We start from the raw sequence: 7763 nt of genomic DNA, 5'->3' as shown, positions 1-7763 counted from the left end.
CCTAATGCCAGTTCTTAAATTAGCCAAAGTCCTAAACCTAACACAAAACCTAGCCCTAATCCAAGGCCTAACCCTAGTTTTAACCCTAATCCTAACCAAGGCTCTAACCCTAACCCTATCCCTAGTCCTAATCCTATTTCTAACTCTTTTTCTTACATTTAGTCAAACCCTCACCCTATTGTACACTAGTACTAACCCTAATTCTATGCCTACCCCAAACCCTAACTCTATTGTTAGTCCTAATCCTAAACCTCATTCTAGCTCTAAACTTAACCCAAACCCTAACTCTAACCCTGACCCTTATTCTCACACTAATACTAAACCTAGGTTCAAACCAGACCCTAACTCTTAACTGAAAACTAACACTAGCCCTACCATTAACCCTAAACCTAAACCTAACTATAACACTAGCCCTAGACCTAAACCTAATCTTAAATTTAGCCATAACCCTAGCCTTAGCCCTAACAATAACCCTTAACTTAAACCAAACACTAACTCTACTCCTAGATCTAACCCTAGTCCTCATTCTGGACCTTACCCTAAACCTAATCCGAACCTGAACCCTGACATTTACCCTAACAAAAACCCTAGCTCTAAACCTTATTCTATGCCAAAAACTAACCCTAACACTAGATGAACTCTAATTATAGCCATAACCATTACTCTAGCTCTTAATTACCCATACACCTAACAGTAGCCCTTAAACTCACACAAAACCCAGCCTGAATTACAGCCGTAAACCTAACCCAAATCATAGCTCTAAACCTAAACTTAGCCCTAACCCTAACCCTAACCCTCGTTCTAGCCCTAACCCTAGCTCAAACACTAAACCTTACCATAAAATAACCCTAGCCCAAACCCTAAACCTCACCCTAATTCTAGCCCTAATCCTAACTCTAACCATAGCCCAAACCCTAGCTCTAATTCTATCCATTATGCTAATAATAACCCTAAAATTAATGCTACCCTAGCCCTTAACCTAACCATAAATCTACCCTAACCCAGACTGTAAAGCTAACCCATACCCTAGCCATAATCTTAGCTCAATCCCTAACCCTTACACTTAATCTAAACATAACACTAACCCAAGGTCAAACCCTAAACCTAAACCCAGCCCTAATCCTAACCTTAACCAAAGCCCTAACCCTAGCTTGAACCCTATCCATTACTCTAACCCTAAATTTAACCTGAATGATAACACTAGCCCTAAAGTTAAACCTACCCTAACCCTAAACATAAATCTAACCCTAGAACTAACAGTGAAACTAACCTAACCCTAACCCTAAACCTAAGATAGCTCAAATGCAAACCCTAATCATAAACCTAAACCTAACTCTATCCTAAACCTAAAACTATCTTTAACCTCACATCTAAACATATTACCCTAGCCCTAACCGTTACACTAACCATGACCATAACCCTAGACCAAACCATAAATTAATCTTAGCTATAGCAAAATTCCTAGCTCAAACCCTAAACTGTACCCTAAACTTAATCCTAAGTGTAACCCTCGCCCTAACCCTGACCCTAATGCTAGCTCTAGCCCTAATCCTAACCATTATCCTAGACCTAACCATAGGTCTAAACCTATAAATTACCCTGAAAATAATTATAACCCTAATGCTAACCCTACGCCTAACCCTAAACCTACCACAAACCCTTACCAAATCCATTTCCTTAAACCAAACCTAACCCTAAACCTAACACTATCCATTACCTTAACCCTAATTCTAACCTTTATGCTAATTTGTGCCTTAACACTAAATCTTAATCTAACCCAAACCCAAAGACTGACCCTGACCCTAAATTACCCCAGATCTTAATCTGACCCTTTCCCTAAACTTAACACTTTAATTTGACCTTGCCATAAACCTAATCCTAAAGATATCACTAACTATAAACCTAGACCTGACAGTAGTCCTAGCCCTAATTTTTGCCCTAAACCTAACACAAAACCTAGCCCTAATCCTAGCCTTAAATCTAGCCTTAATCCTAAACCTAACCATAACCCTAGCCCTAACCCTAAAGCTAATCATAAAACTAGCCCTAACCCTAATCATACCACTAAAACAAAACTGAGAAACAGGCCTAAATCTAACCTTAACTTAAACCAAACCCTAGCACTACACCTAGATCTAACCCTAGCCCTAATTCAACTCCTAATCATAATCTTAAAATTAACCCTTTATCTGACTTATATCCTAACACTCCTCCAGTTCAAAACACCACCATCAACCTAAAACTACCGTAATCCTATCCCTAGACTTAACCCTAAACCTAGCCCTAACCCTAGCTCCAAACCTAACCTTTATGCTAAACATAACTCTAATCCTAACTCTAAACCTAGTTCTAACACTAACTCTAACACTAACTCAAGGCATATTCCTAACCATAACTCTAGTTCTAACCCTATCAATTACCCTAACTATAACCCTTAATCTAATGCTAACCTTAAGCCTAAACCTAGCCCTATCTCTAACGCTAACCATATCAATTACCCTAAAACAAACCTGAACCTTTAAACAAACCGTAACTATACCCTAACCCTAACCCTAATGCTAATTTGAGCCGTAAACCTAAATCCTTACCTAAGTCAAATCCTAGTCCTAATAATTCCCTGAGCTCTAAACCTGACCCTTACCCTAAACCTAACCCTTACACCAGATGTAGCCATAAGCCTAACCCTAAATCTATCTTTAACCATAACCTGAGACCTGATATTAGCCCTATAACTAATCCTAGCCCTGAATCTAATACAACCACTAGCCCTCATCCTAGCCATAAACATGGCCTTAATCATAACCCTAACCCCAGCCCTAGCCCTAACCCTAACTCTATCCCTTACCCTACGTCTAAACCTAGCTATAACGCCACTCTTTATCCTAAACTTAAACCTAACCCTATCCCTAACACTAGGCCTAAGCTGTACACTAACCCTAGTCCTAATCCTAGCCCTAATTTAACCCTATCGTAAACCCTAACTCTAACTTTAGCCCTATCACTAACTCTAACTCTCACACTAGCCCTATTCCTAGTTCTAAACCTATCCCTTACCATAACTCTAACCCTGGCCCTAACCCTTGCCCTATCCTTAATCCTAGCTTAATCCTAGATCTAACATAATTATAAATGTAACCCTAACTCTAAGTCTAAGCCTAACTCTAACACTAGCACTAACCCTAATACTAATTGTAAAAATAGCCCTAACTCTAAACCTAGGACTAAAACAAAACCGAGCAATAGACCTAACACTAAACCTTAACTTAAACCAAACCCTATACTACTACAAAAACTAATCCTAGCCCTAATTGATTCCTAACCCTAACCTTAAAACTTACCCTGAACCTGACTCATATCCTAATACTCACCCTAGCTCTAAACATGATGCTAACCTTAAACCGAACCCTAACAGTAAACCTAGTTCTAATTCGAGTCCTAACTCAAACCCTAAAACTAACCCTGACCCTGACTCCTATTCTAGAAGTAACTCTAGCTCTAAATATCACCCTAACTTAAATCTAACAAACACTAGAACTACCCCTAACCCTAACCCCAAGCTAAACCTAATTGTAACCCTGGTTCTTACATTACCTGTTGCCCTAACCCTAGCCCAAACACTAACACAAAAACGAGCCCTAATCTGAGCCCTACACCTAGCTTTAACCCTAACCCTAACCCTAACCCTACCCCTAACACTTGCTCTAACCCTATCCCTAACCCTAAGCAAAACCCTAACCGTAAAGGTAAACCTAGAACTAAACTTAATCCTAAATTTAGACTTAACTCTAGCTCTAAACCTAAAAAAAAACTAGCCTTAGCCCTAACAATAACCCTTAACTTAAATTAATGCCAAGACTAACCCTACCCCTAGACATAAACCTAGTCCCAATCCTGGCTTTAACCTTAGCTCTAACACTAATCTGAACACTGACCCTGCCTTTAACACTAAACCTAACTCTAAACCTGACCCTAACCAAAAACCTAAACCTAACACTAGACATAGCCATAACCCTAACCCTACAACTAGCCCTAATCATAATCCTAGCTCTTACATTAACCATAGCCCTAACTCTATATCTTAACCTAACACAAAACCTAGAGCAAATTCTAGGCCTCAATCTAGACCTACGTGTACCTTTAACCCTAATCCTAGCCCTAACCCTAACTCTAAACCTGACCCTAGCCTTAGTCTTAAAACTTACTCAAAGTCTAACTCTTACCATAAATATAAACTTAGACCTATACCTTACCCTAAACACTAACCCTAGCCCTAACCCTGAACTTAACCCTATCCCTAAACTTGGCTCTAAAACTACAACTTTTCTAAACCTATACTTAACTGTATCGATAACCCTAGCCTTAACCCTAACCATAATCCTAACCCTAACCTGAAAACTAACAATAGACCAAACCCTAAAACTAACACTCTCCATAGCCCTAACACTAGCTCAAAACTTAAGCTGTACCACAAAACCTAAACATAACCGTGGCCTTAACATTAACCCTAAAACTAAATCTAACCCTAAACCTAACCCTAAGCCTATATCTAACCATATCCATTACCCTAACCCTTATCCTAACCCTAATGATAACCCTAGCCCTAACCTTAACCCTAACCCTAAACCTACCATGATTCTGTCCCTAGCCCTAAGGCAGAACCTTATCCTCGACCTAGCCCTATCATTAACACTAGGTGAAACTCTAGCCCTTACCCTAAACATAACCCTAGCCCAAAACCTAAACCCTATCCTAGCTCTAATCCTAACCGTAACCATAGCCCAATCTCTAGCTCTAACTCTATCGATTACCCTAACCAAAACCCTAAACCTAATACTAAACCTAGCCCTAACCCTAACCCTAACCCTAACCCTAACTCTATCCCTAGCCCTGATTCTAACCTGAAGCCTCAACATAGCCCTAACACTTACTCAATACCTGACAATTACCCTTAACCTAACCTTAAGAAAATGATAAGCCTAACCCTAACTCTAACCCTAGCCCTAATCCTAAACTTAAAACTAGACTTCACCTAAGCTCGAACCCCATGCATAACCCTAACCCTAAATATAAACATCATGATAACCCTATCCCTAAACCTAAACCTATTCTAACCCTAACTGTAAACCTAAACCTAGACTGAACCACAAACCTAACCCTTGCCACAGTCCTAACCCTAGCTCAAACTCTAACAATTATGCTAAACTCAACTCTAACCCTAGTCTTAAACCTAAACCTAACCCTAAACCTAACCCAACATCTAAACCTGTCCATACCCTTAACCGTAATGGTAACCCTAATCCTAATCCTAGACCTAATCCTAAGCCTAACTCTATCCTTAGCACTAACCCTAGCTCAAATCCTAACCGATACCCAAAACCTAACCCTAGCCTTAACCCTAACCCTAACTCTAACTCTAGCCCTAATCCTAAACATAACCCTGACACTAACCCTTTCCATTACCCTAATGATAACAATAAACCTAATGCTAACCGTAGGCCTTACCCTAACCCCATCAATTACACTAAATCTAACCTGAGCCCTAAACCAAACCTGAAGCCTAAACCTAACCTTATCCATTACACTAGCCCTAACTCAAACCTAATGCTAATTTGAGCCATAACCCTAAACCTCAACATAACACAAACCCAAAACCTGATTCTGACTATTATAATACCCCTAGCTCTCAACTTGAACCTCACACTAAACCTAACTCTGAAACTAGACCTAGCCATAAATCTTACCCCAAAACTATCCCTAACCATAACCCTAGACCTGATATTAGCCCTAGCCCTAATTCTTGCCATAACCCTAACATAAACGCTAGCCCTAATCCTAGCCCTAAACCTAACCTTGATCCAAACCCGAACCAGAACTCTAGCCCTATCCCTAATTTTATCCCTCACCCTAGTTCTGAACCTTGCTATAAACCCATCCCTTCACCCAAATATAACTCTAACTATAGACTTAACCCTTGCAGTAATCCTAGACGTGATCCTAGCCCGAATTTAGCCCTAATCCTACCACTACCCCTAAGACTAACTCTAACTCTTGCCCTAGCCCTATTCCTACATCTAACCCTATCCCTTAACATAACCCTGACTCTTGCCCTAACCTTAGCCCTAACACTAGCCCTAGCCCTAACCCTAAAACTAACCATAACTCTAACTCCAACCCTAAACTTAAGCCTAAGCCTCACATTAACACTAGCTCTAACAGTAACACTAATCTGAAAACTAGACCTAATCTAGTTCAAGCCCTAAAATAAAACAAAGCCATAGCCCTAACTTTAACACTTATTTAAACCAAAACTTAACCCTACACCTAGTCCTAACCTTAGCCCTAATTCCAGTCCTAACCTAATCCTAAAACTAACCTTGAGCCCGACTCTGACCTTAAACTAACCCTAGCTCTAACATCGCCCTAAAAGTATACATAAACCGAAAACTAGTACTAGCCCTAACTGTAACCCTAAAAGTAGCCCTAATCATAACTCTAGTTCTTACATTAGCCATAGCCTTAACCTAACGCAAAATCTATCCCTAAACTGAGCCCTACACCCTGTTTTAACCCTAACCCTAACCTTAGCCTTAACCATTACCCTAAACCTAAACCTAAACCTAAATCTGGCCCTAACCCTAAACCTAACCCTAGACTTAATCCTAACCATAATCCTAGCCCTAACTCTAGCTCTAACCCTATCCATTAACCTAAACATAACCCTAACCCTAATGATAACCCTAGCTTTAAACTTAACCCTAATCCTAAATAGACCTGATACTAACCCTAACCATCAACTTAGCCTTAACCATAGCACAAACTCTAACACTTACCCTAAGCCTAACCCTAACACTAACCCTAGACCTAAAACTAACCCTAGCCCTAATCCTAACAATAATCCTAGACCTAAACCTATCCATTACCCTAAACATAAGCCTAACCCAAACATAGCTCTAAATATAGCTCTAACCCCACCCATTACCCTAACCCTAATTATAAACATCATAATAACACTAGCCCTAAACCTAAACATACTGTAACCCTAACTGTAAACTTAACCTAGTCCTAACCCTAAACCCTCACTAACCCTAACTTTAAACCTAACCCTAGACCTAACCGTAAACCGAACATTTGCCATAGTCCTAATCCTAGCACAAACCCTAACAGTTAATGCTAAACCTAACACTAACCCTAGTCCTAAACCTAAATCTAACCCTATCCATTTAGGCCTTACCACAAATCTTTCACTAATATTAAACTTATCCTTACGTAAACCTAAAATGAACACTAAACCTAACACTATCAATTACTCTAACCCTAACACTAAACCTAACCCTAATGCTAAATTGAGCCCTAATAATAAACCAAAACCTAACCCAAACTCTGAGCAAGACCCTGACTCTAATAACACACCTAGCTCTAAACTGACCCTTACCCTAAACACAACCTTTAAACTAGAGCTAGCCATAAAACTAACCATAACAGTATCCCTAAATGTAACCCTAGACCTGACATTAGCACTCTACCTTATTCTTGCTTTAAACCTAAGACAAACCCGAGCCCTCATCCTAATCGTAAACCTAGCCTTAATCCTAACCCGGACACTAATCCTATCCCAAACCCTAATTTCAACCCTTGCCCTAGTTCTGAACCTAGGTGTAACCACATCCTTTCCTCTATCCCTAACCCTAACCCTAACACTACCACTAACACTAACCCTAGCCCTAACCCTAGGCCTAAACCTAACACTAACCGTAGCTCAAATC

The sequence above is a fragment of the Marmota flaviventris genome, chromosome 5, assembly GCF_047511675.1.
Source record: "Marmota flaviventris isolate mMarFla1 chromosome 5, mMarFla1.hap1, whole genome shotgun sequence".
Taxonomy (NCBI): Eukaryota; Metazoa; Chordata; class Mammalia; order Rodentia; family Sciuridae; genus Marmota; species Marmota flaviventris.
The sequence above is the reverse complement of the archived record's forward strand: the minus strand, read 5'-3'. Positions refer to the sequence as shown.